Here is a 19,134-nt window from a genome sequence, read left to right on the forward strand (position 1 = left end):
TCCTGGTAGGTTTGAAAATGGTTAGGAAATTGTGAGGGAAGGAGCAGGCTTGTGGTCAGGCACATCTCTTCCTGCTCTGGTTGCCAGCTCAGCATGACCTTGCTCAGGTCACCAGCAGGGGAAAGGGAGAAGGCATCACTCCCATTTCAAGGCATTGGCTCCTAACAACGGCAAACCACTGGCACCATCCACGCTCATCCCTTGAGCTCTGGAGCTGGGCCCCACAGAAACCGCATGTGCCTGTGTAGGTTGTCCTACAGCCAGCACAGGGTGAATCATCCCACCTGCTTGGGAGGAGATGAGTTGCGTGTGGAGGAACCTGGAAGTAAAGCTTCCAGAAGAGAGAGGCTCTTGCTTTAGCTTTGCTGTCCAATCTTGAGGTGCTTGAAGATGACTGGGGTGAGGCCTACCCTCAGCCTCAGGTCTGACGCCTTGTGTGTCCCATCCAACTTGAGACATTCTATGATTCTTGACCTGCAATTCTATGATTCTTGAACAATCTCCTTCTGTCTTATGCCTTTTTATTTCAAGATACTCAAAGAAAGTGAATGCCCCAGCCCTGGTCTGGGTGAGGCTCTGGCCCTGCCAAGGATGTCAGAGGGACCACAGGAGGAACCACCCCAAGAGGTCCCGCCGGCCCATGGCTCAGCTTTCTGTGATAAATATGCCCCAATGAAAAAGAAAACCAGCTCAGACCAGATTATTCCGTTAAACACAGCCTCTGGTTGCTGGGAGAGAAGGGGAAGCATGAAGATGGATTCACAGATCTGTTGCACACAGAGACTGTATTGAGGGATGTGTTAAAAATATCTGGGTGACTATAAGCCTGAAACCATTTTGTGTCTAAAACTGGTTTCCATTTCCTTTTCCTTTCTTTTGTTTTTGTTCCACTTGTTATAAAGAGGCCTTTCCACAAACCTCCACTGTGGTGCTCTACACTCAGCTCTTCTGAGGTGCTTATTAAAAATGCTTTTAATGGTACGGCACATAGATATTTTTCAATGTGTCTCTTGAATTGAGGGCACAGAAACCATCCTGGGCTGATGGATCACTGGGAAGAGCGTGGTGACATGGGGTGTCCTTGCTCCAGCTCAGCTCAAGGTTTGCTTTGTGGCTCCCTGGCAAATTGGTGAGGCTGTGTTCCTGCTACTCCCAATGGGCTGGGGGTGGATTTCAGGCACAGGTGCATTGTGATGTGCTTGGATCCATTTGGGAGTGGGAGCATGCTGAATGGCTGAGATGTAGTGAGTGTCACTGTGTAGTATAATCTATAGTGAATGCAAAGAGAGCATTATAAAACAAACAGATGGTATACAGGCCATTTGCCTGGGAGCTACAAGTATTTGAAATCATCATCCTATCAGTTAAACCTGTCCCTCCAAGTTGACAGTTGTATTTTAGCACGGTGCTTTCCTTGAAATGAATATAGTAATCAGAAAGCTCTTACCAAATTTCACTAATTAGCTTTTGGATGTGATTTCTCACTGCAAAACTTCGAGACACTGAGTGCAGAGCACAGGTAGATCTTCTCCAGCATGATGATGGCCCTTTGTGCGACAAGACAGCTAACTCCCTAATTAATCTTCGAAATGTCAGAGCTGCTGGAAGTAATTGGGCCTGACAGTTCAAGGGCTAATTAACTTCAAACCCTGCATTTTCTCTCACTTCCTCCACCATTCTAGGTCAATTATTTACTTTCTTTCTACATTATTTTTAATGTTCAGGGGTGTTTCCATGTGTGCTTTGCTGGGCATTTAAGGCCAAGACCAAGGGCTTTGTGCTGGCAGTGCGGTGCTGCGTGAGTTCCCCTGGGGCATCCTGACTCTGTGGGGCTGCAGGCAGAGGAGGAGGACCAGTAGGTAGCAGCAGTATCCTGGGAGCGGGGGCTGCTCCAAGGTGGGCATTCTATGGGGCAGAACCAACATCATTAATCACCACCGCCATCCCAGTGAGGCAGCAGGGAGTTGCTCAGTGTCTCCTGCTCCAGCTCTCCTGGGGCTGCCATCCCATTTGTCTTCCCCTCTCTGCAGGATGGAGTGACCCTCAGCAGACAGAAGATGAAAGGCTTTTGCAGCAGAGGATCTGAACCCCATCCCCTGCTGCCTGTCCCTGTGCTGAGTGACCTTGTGGCTATTACTAGAAACGCATGAAAAGCCTTTTCTCTGGCTGATGGGCTCAGCAGCCGGTCATGCAGCAATATAGAGTGGGTCTTTGTGAGAGCAGTGTGCATGCAAGCTCCTCAGCTGCCCCCTGTGTCTCGTTTCTTTCTGCATGGCCAATTTGCAAGGGCAGAAGGCAAGGAGCTGTGTGGGAGGCACCCCTATAGGCACGGGCTGCCCTCAGACTCTCCCCTCTATCTATCGTCTCCAGGCCTGGCTCATACCTGAGGAGGGGGATCATCTGCTCCGGAAAGACGGCTGCAAAAGCTGTCTGTGATTTTTTTGCCGCTTTCATCTCCTCATTTCCTCCCACCCAGGACTTTCCTCCAGCCTTCTCCAGGCAGTGGCTAATCTCCCTGCTGCAGCCATGCTGAGGTGTCCCAGGAGTGCAGGACCTCATGGTGACTGACAACGACCATTAAGTGCGGCTCCTCCAGTGCCAAGGCTCATTTCATTAACTGCATCGCACAGGCTCAGGCTGCCTTCTCAGAAGGAGAGAAATCACCATATGTTCACACAGGGTTCTGTAGTATCTCCTTTTACAATCACTGTCATTTAGGAGCCCAACAAAACAAAGAATGTGTGATGATACTAACCTTGTATTTCATATATACTGTTGTTGGTTTGCCTTTAAGAGTTCTGTCAAATAAAATCATTTTTAATATTATCCGAGAGTTTTCTTTGAATAAATGTTATCCAAGTCACTGCAGATTGTCTAAGCCGATGAAATAGAGGTGAAATGCCAACAGAGAGGAGGTTTCTGACAAGTTACTGTCTTACTGTAAAGGATGGAGAAAATGAGGAGCAAATATAATGAACCAGAGAGCAAATGGCAGCGTGAATCCTCTCCATATAGACACTGCAATATCTCCTCTGTAGTTACAGCTTTCTTTGTTCCCACTCTCCTAGGAAGGCCGTATGAAAGCACTATTAATTTCAGTTTTTCCTGGTCACCTTCCTATCCTACGTTGAATGACACTGTGATGACAACAGCTCAGCATGACTGAGATCAGGTCTGCTATGAATTAAACTCCTTATTTGAGTTTAAAAAGTCAGGGTTCATCAGACACAGGACTCCAGGGTCAGAAGCAATACATCTTTTGTTCAGACTGGAAAGCTTCCAAAAAGCATAAGGAAATCACCTCCATGAGCTTCCCTTCCTCAGCATCACAAACAGGGCACATGGTGACAGCAGGATTCAGTGATGCCAAAGGAGAGGAATGACTTTGAGCAAAGAATGTGGAGTTTCTCACCTGTGTTTGTGTGGCTGAAGTACATGTTTATCTGAGCTGCATTCTGAATATCCTCTGCCTGGATCTTGCTCCACATTAAAGCAGCCCCATGCTGGGTATCCTCACACAGCACCTCCTCACATCTGTGCTCTTCTGTCTCATGGCTATACCCTTTGCTTCTGTGCACAAGCTGCACCACACATGAAGGTAAGAAGTGAGCAAGGATTGTTACTCCATAATGTTAATTTGTGGACATAAAAAGTCAGTCATTTTCCTTAGCTGGGATCAAGGCAGAGAGCCCTTCCTATGGGCTTCCAGCAACAGAGGTTGCTGCTCCAGGCATTTTGTGAACCCTAAAGATCGTTTTCTTTCTGCCCCTGTATGAAATACCAGCCCCATTAAACAAGCATTAACCCTAGGGTTTAATCCAGTTCTTCTCCTGAAAGTTGCTTCTCCCCTCCCTGATGCTGGTATACTGAGAGGAATTGTGTGGAAGCTGGGGGTGTCTGGGATGCTGGCTGCAAATTTGGAGCCTGGCACAACTGTAAGTCTACTTGAAGACGGGTGACAGCATTCTGAACTGGTGGTAGGTTGCTAGTTCATCCTTTCCATCCAATCCATGACCAACATTACACTGACTGAGCACGGTTAGAAGGCTTCCACTGTGCCTTAAACCTGGAGGAGAGCAGTGACAGGCAGCGATGGATGGCTCTGGTAATACCTGCCCCCACCACTGCTGCCTTCTCTTCTTCATGCCTGGAAAGGTGTGTGGGAATGGCTGTGGACTTTCTGCCACTCTCTCCAGAGAGGTGAATGCTCGCACTGCTAGCAAAGTGATCGGCTTCACTATTGGCTTTTTCCCAGTGCTAATACAGACTTGTCCTTTCTCTGCTCCTTGCCCCAAGGACAAGCCTGCAGGAAACTAGAAGCTTTCTCCCATCCAAGCCAGAAGGCATCTGGGGACAGTGCTAGGAGCTGAAATCAAGCTGGGCAAGTGGCTGCTGTGGATGTGAAATTTGGGATTTGCTCCTCATCTGTATCTCACAGCAAAATTAAGCAACTGCATTTTCTACTCTGCGTGTGTATGTTTAGATTGTTAAAATGCATGAGCATTTTCTGGCTTCAAAGTGAGAAGCAGTAAATGCATGAGTACCAGAAATAGAGTTAAGTGTTATTGCCTGAATATTGCAGAATATTTTAGCTCTTATAAGGAGACGTTGCCAGCTTTTGCTATGCAGGGTAAACAAGCTACCTGGGGCTCTGCTCCTTTCTCTTTCTATTCCCTTCGCTATGTGCAGATGCAACCGTTATTTTCCTAATGCAGAAATAAATGGGTAGCGCAGGCGTTCCCAGTGATTATCACCACAAAGGTTGGGCACGGCTCTCTTGTTGAGAAATCACTACATTCCAGCAAGAATCATTTTGCTGCTGTTGTTTTTGTTGTTCAAAGAGCAGCAAAGTGTTTGTTGTGTTAAAATAATGGAGGTTATTTTATTCAAATGCACTGGCCAAAATCACTTGGGCACGCTGCTGTTCTCAGCTCTGGGATCCTCATTGCTGGAATGGGTATTTTTCTTTCTTCACCTTTCAGCAGAGCAGTTCTGTGGTACTACATCCCAGCTCAGAGACCATTATTTTTAAAACCATCTGTCGTGACATAAAGTATTTGTTTCTTTCTTTGAAAAGGATCAACAGATTTTGTCCAAAGATTTAAAATGGAAAGTTGAGTTCCTTGCACCTAAATTTAGCTTTTCAGGAGTCAGGCATCTAATCTAAGCTAGACATGTTGGCTGCTTGTCTGGCCGGGTTAGAGAGAGGTTGCTGAAGCATGGGTCATCCCTCCAAAGACCACTGGCAGTGTAGATGGGATGGCTGGCCCTCTGCTCTTGCTTTTCCTTCTCCATAGTCATAGAATCATGGGACTATAAGGGTTGGAAAAGACCTCTAAGGTCTTCCAGTCCAACTGTCCACCTACCACCAATATTGACCACAAGATCCACTGAAGGTGTTTGATCTGAGATGCACTCTTATTTTGTAAAAGATTTGCACTGTCTCCTCAGAAAACGGATTTGGTTCCCATTTAGAGCAGGGGGGTTGTCACAGGGCCAAAAGCAGGAGAATAAGAGAATGGGGCTCTTGATGTCTCCTCTCCCATTTACAAGCCTATCCAATACTTCATTTGGTGGACTAACAAAGGAAGCTATCCCCGCAGAGCTGGAAGCAAGCCTCATTATGCCATGTCTTTAAAATTGCCAACAAGTCTCTACAGGACCTAATTTAACACATTCATTTGCTCACAAAAGTGCTTGAAGAACAACAAACCTGTCCTGTACAAGGACAAAGAAACTTTCTATTAACGTACTCTGTCAAGCTGAACCAATCATAAAATAACTGTATACCTCTGTGCTTTATTTTGCACAATATGTATTTGATTCTGTACAAAGAGTGAAAGCAGCTATAAAACATCCCTGGGGCTCCAGAGGGTTTTGGGCTCTAACTACAAAACCCCAAATCCCCTCCTTTCTCTAGGAGACTCCTCCAAACATGCCAATTACTTCTACAACAGCCCAAAATGCCCAGAGTGCCACACACCACACAGTAGCGCTCACCGGCAGGGGATTTCAGGAGAAAGACAGGACTTGTTGCACTCATGCAGAAACATATACTTTCATAAATGCTTTCTGTACTTTTATATAAATGCATGTGTAGGTATGTATATGCAAATATGTATATACACAAGTGCAGGACACTAGCCTTGTGCCACAGCACACACAGTATGGGTTTTCCCTGAAGAGGGTGGGATTTCCCGGGGTGCTGAGTAGGCTCAGCAAACGCCACGAAAATGCTTGATCTTATTGGGCTTTATTAGATTCATGTGTGCCCACTTTTCAAACTTGGCTAGGTCTCTTTTGATGGGATTCCTTCCCTCTGTTGTGTCAGCTGCACAACTGAGCTTGGTGTCATCAGCAAACTTGCTGAGGGGACGCTCGATTCCACTGTCTGCGTCATTGATAAAGATATTGAATAGCACCATATTGCTGGGTTATAGACAGAAGAGGGGAAGAAAGGGTATGAGAATAGAGGCTAGTGTTGAAGAGACACATGCATGCTCTTCCAGAAATTTAATGTAAAAGTATTTCGTACAGGATCAAACACGTCCTACCCAAACTATTCAGCTATTTGTTTGTAAGCCTAGAAAACATCACATCAAATATTTTTAAACTGATTGGAAGATATTTTTTGAACTGGGAAAACTGCTCTCATCAAAGCACCAGCCTATATCTCTTATGAACTCACCTTTTTCATTTTTTTCTAGTAATTTCCAAGTCTTTATAAATCATGACTCTACCAATATTTTAAGTGCATATTTACATTTGCTAGCACATGAATCCATTTGAGGAAAACATCTGTCTTTAGATTAGAGGATTGACCAGAAAGCTTACATGCAGAAGTCAGCACGATCATTTATTTGTAAACACTTCCCAATAGAGTGGTGCTGTGATGCACCACCCAGATGCTCATTAAAAAGTGGGAATGGTATTACAGTCAGTGAAAACAAACTAATGCTGAGGATGCATGCCAGCAACAACAACAAAAACAAAAGCTTTGCAAAAGAAAAATTCCATTTTTCAAATGGTTTCTGTCCTCAAACCAGTGCGGTGCCCAGGGCTGCCTACTTCTCCTCATTACTCCTGGTAGAGTTTATTTCAGGCTGTTTATTTAAGAGTCTAGCTCCAGAAAAAGGAAAAATTAACATAGAAAAGAAAAAGCATACCACTTTGCATTTAAAATTTTAAACTCTGCAACTTATGGCTTAAGGTTAAAAAATACAGAAAAGGTGAGCGTTACTCTCACGCATCCTTGCACATAGTTAGGAGGGCTCAGAGAGCTGTCATGTCTCACCAGTCAGGGAGGTGACACACTGGTGCCAGTAGGGCTGTGACAAGCACATGATGCTGAACTCTGCTCTGAACGGTTATCTTAACACGTTGTACCTGCGTTAGCAGTGGAGCATAAGAACAAAACCAAAAGCAGAGGTGAGAAGGGGCAGGGTGGTGTTTGTAAATGGGTGTGTACGGAAAGTACTGCCTGAGTTCACAGATCACTTAGATGCAGGTTCCTCTTTACTGCTCTTCTCCAAGCAAGCTGCAAGCTTCTCTAACTTAATATTCTCACATTTCCATGCTCCTGCTGTTTTCTCATGTCTTTTTAACCTGACTCATACTTGCGACATTCTACTCTCGGATGTGATTAAGAGTCACCAGATGGTAGTGCTGGAGATGGCTTTGCTGATCTTATTTAAGCTGACTTATTTAAGACCAGTTCCTTCCTGAAGAAATGTTTATGGCCAATTGTGATACATTTCCAGTCTCAGCTGTGGAGAGGATGACGGGTAAAATCTATTTTGTCTAAATACGATTTCGTCTGAGACCGATGTGTAGATTCTGCCTATCAGTTACATCTATGCAAGCGAGCAATACATGGTGCCAGGAGCCTTGCATGTCCACAATCAATCTATGGAAAAATTTGCCTGTAATATTAAATTTGTTGGGAACTTAGAAAGAATGGTAAAGTTCTGATACTCCTGGGAGCTGGAAAAGTCAAAGCAGCGTGAGAGCTCTGCTGGATTGCTGACATAGTGCAGAAATGTGTTCCTTCAAAAATAAATTCTTTATCAAGAGGTTTGCAGACATAGATTGCCTGTGAAAGTGAGAATGGAAATGCATTTTTTGTTTCATCGGGCTATATACAATAATCAGGAATAGAACAATTTAATCTGATGACAGTTTTTTTCCATTTCTTTCTGGGTAAGAAACATTGAATAGCTTTTTGTTTTACAGTATTTGCCTTGTTCCTCCACTCTAATGCAAGGCTTTCTCCCACTTTTTCAACTGCCACTTAGGCACTTTTTAAAGCTCAGGAAAATTAGTTTTTCATACAAAAGGGAAGAGGTGTTTCATAAATAAGGAAACGCAGGAGCTCAATTTACCGCAGTCATTTGTCACAGAAAGGGCAGGAGAAGTGAACAAGATCTCTGGTGGCACTCTCCATGCTCTTGAAAATACTCTAATATTCTGTATAACCTGTCTCAGTTTAAGACCTACCTTTTGCTGCGTCTGCAAAGGAATTTGCAACAGTGAGCTAGAAAAGTGTAGGCACATTAAATGCCATATTGAAGCTATGAAGAAGGGAAGACCCATACATGTTTCTCCAGGCTTTCACTTTCTGTTCTTGTTCTCTTTGACCAAGCTTTTGACGACCAATTCCTTCCCTGTGCCCTCAGTGTCCTGGATAAGAATCCTTCTAGGAAAAACAAAAGCTTTGATACAGCACTCACCTGTTCAGAGTGCGCTACCCATGCAGTTTAGGAGCAGCCAGGCTGATGCTCCAGAAACTGATGCATCAGACACCAGTGCACGCCCTGTGAGCGTGGAGCAGTCTCGTGCAGTGGAGCAGCCTGGCATTCACTTTCTCTTAATGCTCTCCCATAGAGCATTAAGGTGTTTTAAGTGATGCCATGAATGTAACCCTTCCAAAGTTACTTCATCAATCATCAGTTTGAAAGCCAAGTTAATTAAGTGACAATAGCAAGTTTTGTTCTGCAAGGGAAACAAAAGAAGAAGATTTTCTTGCCTTGAGGTGATAATATTTAAGCCTTGATCCTGCCAAAGTTTTGTGCTTACTCAAACCATGTTTGCACATGGTTAGTGCTAGGTGCTTAATGCAGCCTGCACCTGCTGACTTCAGCCCTACTTTTGTCCTGAAGGTCCTGCATGACTGTTTGCAGTATCTTTGGACCTCAGTGCTTTGGAACAGGAGCATTGCCAAGGTCTGGTGGTTGGTGCAGAACAGCGCAAAATCATAATTCACTGACCAGCCAAGCTGTGTGTGGAGCTGAAAACAGCATGTGGTGGGAAGAAGTGGAAGAGATTGGAGTCAGACTCATCTTGGTTAATTTCATCTGCCTGAAAATTAAACATCTCCTGTAAAATAATTTTCAATAGTCAGTGGAGAGAACTACAGCACCCCACCCAAGTTGTCAGGCTGGTGGATGTCCCTTGCTTCACTGATGACTGAGGGAGGCTGGGCAAGTAGCTTGCATAAAATACCCAGTATTTGTAAAGGGCTAAATTTAGATGAATGTAATCCTGCTTTTTGTGTCTGATAAAGAAAATCTGAAGATGCAGTTTAAGTATTTGCATGTGGACAAATATTTCCACTGTTGCTTCTTACTAAATTCTGCTCATAGCTAGCATCTCAGATACTGGTCTCCAGTCAATGTTGGATGCAACAGTTATCAGTAATGACTGAGATCGGATGAATTCTCTCTTTCTTTACCTTCTAGCTACAGTCATTTTAATAAATTAATAAAACTAATATTAGTAAAAACTAATGAAGCAGATGACTTTAACAGAAGCAGGTGACTACTCACAAGTAGAACCAACTCAAATGTGGGAAAACTGGTTGGCTCAGTCTTTGGATTCTGCTGCTCTCTTGCAAGTCTCTTGCTGACAGTAAACCAATTAGGCAACTTTCAGTGCTGGCTATTTTGAGAGCATTCACCTATACTGCACAAACACTTATTGCTGTACACGTAGGCCTGGGGACTGGAAAGAGAAAGAGGGGCTGGAATTAAAACAAGCCCTCTTGGGCTTTTATGGTCGTGATGAGAGAAAGTGAAAATAGAGAAAAAAATCAATCCCAACACTGGCAGCATTCAGGACCCAGATGACTGTGACCTTGTAAGTAATATGGAATTTGTGCTCCCATTAATTTGCCCAGTGCCTCTCTCGCTTTATTGTAAAACAAGAATAACTCAGATTACGTCAATTAAGTTAAACTCGTATAAAACTAGTGTAAGATCTCAAAGTAGCCAAAAGTCTCTCTATGAAAAAACAAAATCTCCTATATGCAAGACTCCATTCCCCAGAGCTGTTTTTCCTGTATTTTCCCCTTTAAATCTGAAAGAATGGGGACCATTCAGCAAAACAAAAAGCGGTTATTCAGTGTTTCATATACTGACAACATTCATCCTCAGGAAGTCTTTGTTGATTGTGCCTCCTATGTATAATAATAAAGCAAAAGAAACGCACAAAACAGTGGCGTTTCCATATCCTATAGCTGACATGAGACCCTTGTCCCATTATGTTTCCACTGTGCCATGTTACTCTCGGAGAGTCTCCCTAACAGCAGTGACCAGTTACCAAAGGTCAGACAACCTCTTTAGCCAATTGAGAATAGTGCTTCAAGACACTGGTTCATTCAGATATTGTTTCTGGTGTGCAGACTAGTGAGTGATAGAAAATAAGTCAGATTAAATGCTATATTGCGTTGGTATGGTGTGTGTACACCAGAATTATGTTCTCACAAATTCTGAGTTGGGTTTTGTTTCAGCTAAAGTAGCTTACAATCAGATTTGAGCGCAATTTATTTAAGTGACACAGTTAACTTCAAAATGTTCAGATATTTAATACCTATGTATGCATAAAGAGTCTATATAAACATATGTTTGTGTATGTGTATATACACATGTATATACTTAGATAAAGGATGTATGAAGATCTTAAAATTTAAAAAAGAAACAACAGAAAAGTTCTAAAGTAGTGTAGATAACAGACTTGGAAATCATATGTGCAAGAATGATTTCTTCAGTTTTGTAATTTTGGTACTAATGTAAGAAGTAACCTGCTGGAGTCAGCAGGAAGCAGTAACAACAACAGGTGGTGGCACTTCATGTTCCAGCGAGCTGGGTTCTGTGCTGCTCAAGGGCTGCGTTCACTGCAGGACTGAAGGGAGGTCTGGGAGCCTGGTAGCACCAGCAGGCAACCTGAGCACGGCTGTATTGCTTGACACTTTCACAAAGCCGTTTTCCTTCTGCACCCTTGATTGGACCGAGCATGATTTATGGTGTTCCTTTACTGTAATCTCTCCAACACTTCTACGTACTTGTGTGCACTTCATGTACTTTCCTTTAATCATTTTCCAGAAAAATTCTTTTGCAAAGTTCATTTTTGCAAAAGCCGTTCCCCATAGTCACAGATTCTTGATCCTTTCTCTGAAGAGCTGTCATTTAATTTGATGTGGCACTTTTGGAGATGCTTCACCCTCTCCTTCTTGTCTGGCACATTTTAATAATTTTTGCCCCCACTGCTCTTCTGATTATTTGCACAAGAGACTTTCATTCCCACATATTTGATTTCCTGATAGAAAATACCATTTTGTTGTTATGTTCTGTAAATCCTTTGACAAATTCAAGTTTCTAGTTCAAAGCGTGAGTGTTGTCTCAGTGTTTCACTTAGTTTCCTTTTGCCAACAGGAAACAGATCGAGGATGGATGCTTCTCTGCTACAATTCCTCCTTCATGTGACCAGGTGACCCATCTGGTGGATGAGGAAAAGGCTGTTGATGTAGTCTACCTGGACTTCAGCAAAGCCTTTGACTCTGTCACCCACAGTATTCTTCAAGAGAAGCTGGCAGCCTGTGGCTTGGACAGGTACACTCTTTGCTGGGTAAAGAACTGGCTGGAGGGCCAGGCCCAGAGAGTGGTGGCGAATGGAGTTAAATCCAGCTTGCGACTGGTCATGAGTGGTGCTCCCCAGGGGTCAGTACTGGGGCCTGTCCTGTTTAATATCTTCACTGATAATCTGGGCAAGGGGATTGAGTGTACCCTCAGTAAGTTTGCAGATGACACCAAGTTGGGAGGAAGCATTGATCTGCTTGAGTGTAGGAAGGCCCTACAGAGGGATCTGGACAGGCTGGATAGCTGGGCTGAGATCAGTTGTATGAGCTTTAACCAGACCAAGTGCTGGATCCTCCTCTTTGGTCACTACAACCCCATGCATCACTTGAGGCCTGGGGCAGAGTGGCTGGAAAGCAGCATGGAGGAAAATGATCTGGGGGTGTTTGTTGATGCTTGGCTGAACAAGAGCCAGCAAGGTGCCCAGGTGGCCAAGAAGGCCAACGGCATCCTGGCTTGTGTCAGAAATAGTGTAGCACTGTAACCAGCAGCACCAGGGAAGTAATTGTCCCTCTGTACTCTGCTCTGGTGAGGCTGCAGCCTGCGTGCTATGTTCAGTTTTGGGCCTCTCACTACAAGAAGGACATTGAGGCCCTGGAGCATGTCCAGAGAAGGGCATAGAAGCTGTGATGGGTCTGGAGCACAAGTCTGATGGGGAGCGGCTGAGGGAACTGGGATTGTTCAGTCTGGAGAAGAGGAGGTTCTGGGGAGATATTATCACTCCCTGCAACTGCTGAAAGGAGGTTGTGGTGAGGTGGAGGTCAGCATCTTCTCCCAGGTAGCAGCGATAGGAAAAATTTCTTCTTTGAAGGAGTGGTAAGGTATTGGAACAGGCTGCCAGGGAGGTGGTGGAATCTGTCCCTAGAGGAGTTCAAGAAATGGAGATGTGGCACTGAAGGGCATGGTTAGAGGGCATGGTGGAGATGGGTTGACAGTTGGACTAGATGATCTTAGAGATCTTTTCCAACCTTAATGATTATATTATTCTTATTTGTGATAAAATAAGGAACTTCTCCTACTGTGATTTAACCCAGCAGTCAGTGCAGCACCACACATCTGTTCTCTGACTCCCTCACCCCCACTTCCCCCATCACAGTGGAATGAAAATGAAGAATAGACTAGGAAAATAAGGTAAAACTTGTGCACTGAGATAAAGATAATTTAACATACGGAAAATGAAGGGAAAACAATAATAATGATTAAAAAAAATACAAAATGAGTGATGTACAACACAATTGCTCACCACCCACTGATCGATGCTCAGCCAGCCTGTGAGAAGCAACTGTCCCCCCGGCCAACTCCCCCAGCATTATTGCTGAGCCACATGGTATTGGACATCCTTTTGGCCTATTTGAATCAGCTGCCCTGGTCCTGCCCCCTCACAGTTCCTCACACACCCCCAGTTCCTTTGTGGCAGGGCAGTGTGAGGAGCTGAAAAGACCATGGCTCTATGTCAACACTACTTTGCAACAGCTAAAACATCAGTGTGTTATCAACATTGTTCTCATCCTAAATCCAAAACAATGCATTGTATCAGCTACTAGAAAGAAAATTAACTCTGTCCCAGCTGAATCCAGGATATCTTCCAATTGCTTTTGGTAATTTTTCTGTATGGACTGGACAGATGTATCTGTTAATTCACAGAGGGACAAGTAGTAAAACTACCTCTAAATGCTGGTGATTTGAGCCCTTTCTAATGTAGGCACAGAGACTTCTTGTTCTCATTCAGAGTATTCTTCCCTCCCCTGTATTCCACCTTTGCACCTTTCTCTGTCAGCCCTCACACCCTCTTAGGAGTTTCCCAGCACAATTTATGATGTTGGTACCTGGAACACTAATATGCCCTATCTCCTTTTCTACAGCTACGCCCATTAGATTGGCAGAGCACTGTTCCTGCCAGCTTTGACTGGGTCAGAAAGGCCAGAAATAATCTCTGGCACAAAGTATTACTTGTTTGTATCATCTTGTTTTTGTATACAGACACTACAAAGAAAAGGCAGGGGAATTAGTCCTTAAAGTATATTGGGGCATCCAGGGGTACAGTGTGAGTTAAAATAGCTGTGGATTTTTATTTTCCAGTAAGATCAGCATGACAAGTAACTTAAAAGTAAATAAATAAGCCACAATTATGGCCAGCACCATGTATTATAAACTCTACAAAACCTCAAAGGTCCTTTTTTTTTTTGGCATTCCTGCTAGCTCTGGGGCAGGTGAGAACCACTAAATGCTATTCCCAGAAGTCTGAGGAAGAGCCAAAGAAGCAAAAATCAATGCACTTCCAAATGGAAAAGAAACAATTTATAAGAAAAAAAATATTTGCAAACACAAAATCTGAGATTTTTACAGAAGCACCAGTTTGGCTCAGTAGGAGTTAAAAAAAAAGAATGCCTCCATGTTTATACAAAGGTATTAAAAGTAGCCTGCTGACTAGCCCCATGTGTTCCTTGCTGCCCTAGGTATCTTGCTTCTGTGGCTGCCAGAGAGGGAAAGAATCCTGATCTGTCCCTCAGCCAAACCACGGAGAATTAAACCCTTTGTTTAAGGAGTCTTTCACCTCCTCAAGCAGCTCTAAAAACCTGCAGGGAAACCAGAAGCCATGGATATTCTTGCCTTAGAAGTAATTTCCTTTCTGTCACTGCTCCTTCTCCTGAAGATGCCCCTGTTTGCAGCCTGCCTCAAATGAAAAACACCAGAGTACATTATGGATCTGAAAGCTTTTAATGTCAGTTTAGGAGGGTAGACTCAATGTGTTCTCTAGCCCCAGCAATAACAGCCGACAGGAGACAGCACTGCTCTTTTGAAAAATGGCGGTCATTCTTACATGTTATCGATGGGTTATTCTGCCATTAAGGATATAAAGGACATGAAGTTTTGTGCTTCAGGGCATAAACCAGACTCTTCTGCATCCTTGGCAGCAGTAGAAACTTAGCCAAATCAGCAGATTATAACGTGATTGTCCACTGTGGAGCTTTGTGTGTCTTTCTCTGAAATATTTGTTGCTGGCCACTGCTACAGACGACACATCGGCTGGACTACTGATCTGATTTAGAATTACAGACCTTTTATTCCTGTTAAGCACATCTTGATACAGAGTTGGGTTTCAACTAGTACCAATGGCAATTAAACACTAAAATAAGCCCCAGCCTACCCGTACAGACCTGGCACATATCCTATCAATGCAAATATAGCATTGCAAAATTCAACTCATCTATGCATGCCATGTCATATTTCTCAAATGAGGAGCAACACAGCGGTTGTATACTCCATCATCTTCCTCTATAAATTGACAAAGGGTGATAACGATGAATGATTTTGTACCTGGATGGCTAAATTCACATGCCAGTTCTGTGCGGGAGAGCTAATTGAAAGATTTGTGTGTTTGAGTACAGGATTAGGTCCCAAAAGCAGAACTCTCCATATTGCTAGCACTTCTCTCAAACAGCACTTCCCTTTTTGCTCAGTCCTTGGATGTGGGAAAGATCTGTTTTCAGCTTCGTGTGCCTGCAGCACTTGCTCAGTGTTTAGCTGCAAGCTGATCCCATATGCAGGCTATAGCTGTGCTTTTTCAGGGTCCCTTGTTCCAGCTGACTACTGCTGACCGCAACTCTCATTTCCTCTCTGTGTGAACATGAAATAAATACTATCATAACAGCCTTTCTTAACACATGCAAAAGAGAAAAAAGATATTTTTCTGTTTTTTACTTGACCACACTGTATTTCAAATACATTACCTCAGCTCTACAAATTCAGTGGGAATTTATCTTTCTTCAGGTGTGAGACACAGACCCATGCTACTTCTATGAGGATCACTGTGCAGCTTCTCCTTTTATTCATTTGCCCAGCACACAACCACCCTTAAATGATCTTCCGCATGTACCAGCTGTGCTGGGTCCTCCATTCGTTTATGTTGTATCATCATAGCTGAGAGCTGAGAAAAAAAAGTCACACAATTGTGATACAAATGTCAACTGTGGAGTAAACGCAGCACTGTCAACCTTTCAGGACAGAAACTCTGTTATCTTTTTATACTGTGCAGCACCTAATGTAGAGGCATCCTGGGCTGCAGTTATAATTGTGGATTCAAATTTGTAATAATGAGTTAAAAAGGTAATTTTTCACTCAATCTCTTGGAAAGCTCAGCTGTGTGTCAGAGAGAGGAACTGATACTCACTTGCACAGTGCTTGGCAGAACAGTTGTCGGACCTGAGTGTACCCATAAAAGTGACAATGACAGTCCCTGACTTCACATACAACGCTGCTTCATCAGCACTGAAGGCGTGATCCTTCCTTTTAATGGATTGCTAAAATAGAGGTAGAAGAACACTAAACACACAATCATGCTGATTTAGGCTCTATGTCTTCTGCATTCTGTCCTCGGGTTCCATCCTATGGATGTGCTTATCTTAATGCAGCACAAATGAGCTAATCCATCTAAATAATTCAAAAGAGCCATCGCCGATGGAGTGGATGTGTCCTACTGCTGCCTCCTTGTCTTGCCAATCCCACATCCAGTTTTCTTGTGCTTTTTGGAACTCTAACTTGCCTGTTGTGCTTGGGCACATAGACCTTTCCCTGCTCTGTTGATAGGTACTTCCATATAACCTTTGACAACTCATGCTGCGAGCTGTACAAGGATGGACTCCCCTGCTGTGTGCCTTGCCTCCTGAAAACAGAGGAGGTAGGAAGGGCCATGTACCTTTCCCCCCAGCTGTCACATCAGGGGCAGGACATCATTCTGAGTTGCCACAAGTTTCATGTTACATGAGGAGACAACTGGGAGCTGTGGTTCCTGAGAAGCAGACATGATGCCTGTGCTCTCACCCCTACTGTGAGTGGGCATGGGCAGGCCACCTCCTAATGCACCCCGAGATCCCTTCAAGGCACTTGTACAAGGCTGCTGTCATCTTGGAGCAATGGGCTGGTCTATAAGATGGCTTTGCAGTAGATCTTGGGGGTCCATATAAACTTAAGCTGTTGAGCATACAAATAAATAAATAAATACTTCAGTTGCTTCTGTTTTTTTTGTTTGTTTGTTTGCTTGTTCTGTTTTTTGATAATTTTTTAAGTATAATCCCTATTCAGCATGTATGTCTTCCTGATTTAACCAGGTTGGAAGGTTGGCAGCAAACTCTGGAGGTCACCTAGTCCAATCTACCTGTAGGTCAGCCCCATCAGGTTGACTGTGACCATGCCCAGTTGGTGACCACGACTATGTCCAGGTGGGTTTTGAGTATCTCCACTGACAGTGACTCCACAGCTTCTCAGGGCAACTTGTGATCGCATTTGACCATCTTCACAGTATTTTCTTACGTTTGGGTTGAATTTACTAGTTTTTAGTACCCGTTTTAGTGCCCATTGCCTCTTGGCCTGTCACTGGGAACCACTGAGAAGAGCCTGGTTACAGTCTCTTCATCCCCTCACCCCATCAGGCATTTATTTATACACGTCACAGAGAGCCCCTGAGCCCTCTCTTCTCCAGGCTGACAAGGCCCAGCTCTCAGTCTCTCCAAATACCAGAGAATTCTTCCAGAAATTTACAGTATAAGCAGTCCAAGGTGATAGAGTCTAAACTCACACAGTGCGACAGCATGGACAGCAATACGGGGTCACTTCTGCTGATCCCCCAACTCTTCCTTGCCTTTAACCAAGATACTTGCTGTCAAGTATGTCCTTTAAAGCCAATTGCCTCATACTACTTTGGAATTTTTCTCAAATAATTATAACCTCCATAGGGAGGTTATAGCATCTCCAGGGATTGTTGCACGCAGTGGGAAGTCATAAAGAGGGATGGCAGCTCCCAGCTTTTAGGGGGGTTCCCTTTGAAAGGGAACAAACCTGCCTTGATTTCCTTTGGTTTTACATGAGAACTGTCCCTGAGGGAACTAGACTGCATGTGTCACAGCTCCATCTACTTGTTTTGCTTTCTTGATTTTTTTTTCTTTGTTAGCTTGACAGCACTGGAATACAAACACATCTCCACAGACCCCTCTAATTAGTGGACCCCGCTAGACTTGCTAATTTCTTTGGTAGGTCTCAGGGAAACTTGTGTGAGTACCTCCTGTACTTGGCACTGGTGAGGCTGCACCTTGAGTATTGTGTTCAGTTTTGGGCCCCTCACTACAAGAAAGGCATTGAGGCCCTGGAGTGTGTCCAGAGAAGGGCAATGAAGCTGTGAAGGATCTGGAGCACAAGTCTGATGGGGAGTGGCTGAGGGAGCTGGGATAGTTCAGTCTGGAGAAGACTTGGGAAACCTTATCTCTCTGTACAACTGCCTTAAGAGAGGTTGTGGTGAGGTGTGGGTGGCCTCTTCTCCCACATTACAGAAATAGGACGAGAGGGAACGGCCTCAAATTGTGCCAGGGGAAGTTCAGGTTGGATATTGGGAAAAAATTTCTTGTCCAAAAGAGTGGTAATGAGCTGGAACAAGCTGGCCAGGGAGGTGGTGGAATCACCGACCCCGGAGGTGTTAAAGAACCATGGAGATGTGGCACTGAGGGACATGGCTAGTGGGCATGGTGGGGATGGGCTGATGGTTGGACTAGATGATCTTAGGGGTCTTTCCCAACCCTAATGATTATGATTCTATGAGTCTTGCGCCACCTTCACGTAAAACCAGCATGTTCTTATGTTCAGACTGAATTTAGTGGGTTTTAATTGCCTCTTGGCCTCTTGCACCTGCTGTAGGGAACCTGCTTTAGAAAGGGTTTGGACTCGATGATCCCCAGAGGTCCCTTGCATCCCCTGCAGTTCTGTGATTCTGACACAGGGCATTCTGAAAAGATCTGCAGGCATGCCTTAGTGGTGGGACGCATTTTTCACCCTCTCAGCCTCACGGAAGTCCTGATTTCCGCCGTGAACCTTACAAGAGCCATTTCATCAATAAAACGGCCCGGTTTGGGAGGACCCTCATCCCTCAGCCCTAGCAACGGCCGCTGAGGCGCGGGGCGGGGCCATGCCGCCAGGCCACGCCCCCCGGCCGCCTACAAGCCCCATGGTGCCGCGGGGCGGCGGCGCGTGACGGCGGGAGGAGGGGGTCGGGGGCTTCGTTTCTCCCCTGCCGTGTCCCCTGCCCGGGCTCGGCAGACGCCATGTTGGCTTGAGGCGAAGATGACAGGGGGCGGCTGTGGGCCGGCATCGCGCTGAGCGGCGGCTTTTCCCCAGCTCGCGGCGCGACCAAGCAGCGCCGCTAAAGCTCGCGAGGAGGGGGCGAGCCTGCCGTGCCGGC

The 19,134-nt window shown here is 44.7% G+C and overlaps 1 long non-coding RNA gene across 2 annotated transcripts in view; it reads right to left on the bottom strand.

The window, feature by feature from the left end:
* Positions 13,622–19,134, bottom strand: part of LOC110388835 — a 15,726-nt gene continuing 10,213 nt past the window's right edge. Inside the window, exons 1-4 of one of the 2 annotated variants that reach the window (XR_002432998.1) lie at positions 17,485–18,278; positions 16,081–16,210; positions 15,641–15,837; positions 13,622–15,527 (exon numbers count right to left, since the gene is read on the bottom strand). This is a non-coding gene — a long non-coding RNA (uncharacterized LOC110388835). Of the gene's footprint in view, positions 15,528–15,640; positions 15,838–16,080; positions 16,211–17,484; positions 18,279–19,134 lie in introns of those variants that run through there. The other variant, XR_002432996.1, reaches the window with a different exon arrangement.

The sequence above is a fragment of the Numida meleagris genome, chromosome 1 (genome assembly GCF_002078875.1).
Source record: "Numida meleagris isolate 19003 breed g44 Domestic line chromosome 1, NumMel1.0, whole genome shotgun sequence".
NCBI classification, from domain to species: domain Eukaryota; kingdom Metazoa; phylum Chordata; class Aves; order Galliformes; family Numididae; genus Numida; species Numida meleagris.